Raw genomic sequence first — 2,867 nt, 5'->3', positions numbered from 1 at the left:
GCAATTCAAATGGAAATTGCAAATCAATATGATAAATTATGACAAATTATGCACTTTCCATGCACAATTTGATTGATTGATAATTAATGACAAATTATGACACATTCTATGTCAAAATTGATTGATTATCAATTATGACAATTTATGACAAATTGAAATGTCATTCCCATAGAATTAGGAGATGAAATAGGAGGGAAAAGAAATTAGAAATTAAGAAAATTAGAAAATTGAAATTGATGACAAATTAGGAATTAGAAATTGATGGAAAAATAGGAAATTAGGAACTAGAAGAAATTAGGTAAATTAATTAACAATTTGTCATTTATTAATTAATTTACAAGAGGAAGAATAATTAGCCAATTAAATAAAGATTTAATTGTAATGAGAAGACTTAGGATTAATAAATAATTTAGTAATCCTAGAGGAAGAAATGACAAATTAGGTTAAATGATTGAATCATGAAACCCTAGAAGACGAATTAGAAATGCGAAAATGACAATTAGGTCTTGATTGAGGATAATTGATGTCATGATTTTGAATTGATAAATGACCAATGTGATAAACAATTTGATTGAGAAATGCGCCAATTGACGAGGAACAATGACAAATTGATCCAAATTGACATAATTGAGACAGACAACGATCAATGACAAATCAGTTGCAAAATGACAAGATTGACAAAAGGACAAGAACTGATGACAAATAGATTGCAAAACGACAAGATTGAAAACGACCACGATCGATGACAAATCGATTGCCGAATGACAAAATTAAACATGACAACGATCGATGACAAATAAATCGTGAAATGACAAGATTGATAAACCGATCGCCAGATGATAAGATTTGAAAAGAGGACAAAACCCTAATTAGGATTGACGATGTCCAAAATGATAAGATTGATGAGAGGACAATGATCGATGACAAATCGATCGCAAGATTGACAGGATTGAAAAGAGGACAAAATCCTAATTAGGATTGATGATGTCCAAAATGATAAGATTGATGATAAAATTGATAAGAGAACAATGATTGATGACAAATTAGCATGCACATTGATGCAACAAGATAAGTTCGATCAAAATCATGATTGGATAATGTTGTCGACAAGACCAAATTCGAAGGTGAGATGAATGAAGAATGTAGAAGAATGACTCGATGCTCACAAATAATAAAAATCAAGCGCGTGACATAGGAGAAATGTTAATGTGACGCAAAAACCTAAAATGAGGCAATGCGCAAATGTTAAAGTATGACTTCGCAAGCGTTGACCATTTTTGGGTGTCTACATTTTGCCCCTCTTTGAGACAATGCGATTCTGAGCATTGTTTCAAAGAAAAAAAACTAAAATGCCCCAGACAACGATAATGACATATGCATGCCCCCTCGAGGAATTGGCCGGAAACATGCAGAAAAGAGGCCAATTGATCGATAAGAATGATAGGATTGAACAGACTGACAATCGGAGATCGGATGCATGAAGGACAAGCAATTTAAGGTGCACAAGACCGCGACCAACATAAGATGGAGAGGATGCACATCCATCTATGCAATGACAAAGAGCTATAAATGAGACCAAGAGGGTGAAAATTACTCATTTGCACTAGCTAAAGAGGAGGATTTGTTGCTCTGGACAAGGACACGTGCAGAGAGATGGTGAACATTCCAATGGTAGATCACCTTGGGGAATGTGTACACACATTCAGATGATCAGAGGACGTAGGAGCAACGGTATGTATCTCGAAAACCCATGTGTTGAATTTCATGAATTTGACGCGTTTGCGGGACATTGCGGGGCCCACAGGGGATGCAAAAGATGACTTCTGCGCTTGTGTCATCTAATCCTGCGCTTGTGTTGGGAGTTCTGTGCTTGTGTAGGAAGACACAAGTGTAGGTCACCTAACATAGGCGCAGGTTACAAGACACAGGCGCAAGTGTGCATAAATGACTCAATTTTAACTCAAAACTGCATGCAAATGACCTGACAAGGGGGAAGAAGGGTAGAATAGGTCAATGTAGATGAAAAACACCCTGATTGGACATGAAAATTAGGAAATGCAACCCATAGGAGAAAACCCAAAAACTGACAAAATGATGCCTCGATTGTGATGCAGAGTCGACAGTATCCGTTGATCACGCGGGAGAATCGACCAGACTGTTTCATGCTACGACATAGACTTAGGAGCACAAAGAGAGACACATTAGCAGGACTGGGGATATATTACATCACATACATGCCCGAGATTAGGGCAAACACAGGATTGCTTACCGCATTGGCAGAGCGATGGCATTCGGAGACCTCCTCATTCCATTTGGCAATTGGCGAGGCGATCGTGACTCTAGAGGATGTATGGCGCATCTTCCGCATTCCGATACATGGGGAGATGATAGAGTACAACCCAGTGATAGGTAGAGATGCATTGTGCAGGCTATTTGAGTGCGACACAGATGATCTGGACATTGTCGAGAGGGAGATCGGCTGGGAGAGCATGGCTTCTGAGTATGGCTGACGATATGTGGTGATAGCAGTTGTGATAGCATGTCTTCTAGCAGGTGACAGACGAGGACATGGATTCCCTATTGGATGGGGAAGAGTGCTAGAGCGGATGGCGATACAGGGGACAGTGTATGCATGGGGACTATGTGTATTGGCTATGCTATATTTTCAGCTGCATCAGATAGCGTATCAGAGAGTGCAGACTCTGAGCTGTGGAGTTACATTGCTTCAGGTATGGGCATTCGAGCACATAGCCATATGTCGACCGATTACAGATAGACAGGTTGTACCACACCGACCATATGTGTATAGCTATGGTGGAGCACTGAGACAGGGTCTATTTGGATACATATTGTATTGGCGACATGAG

This window comes from Cryptomeria japonica, chromosome 4 (genome assembly GCF_030272615.1).
Source record: "Cryptomeria japonica chromosome 4, Sugi_1.0, whole genome shotgun sequence".
Classification (NCBI taxonomy): domain Eukaryota; kingdom Viridiplantae; phylum Streptophyta; class Pinopsida; order Cupressales; family Cupressaceae; genus Cryptomeria; species Cryptomeria japonica.
Note: the sequence above shows the minus strand (reverse complement) of the source record.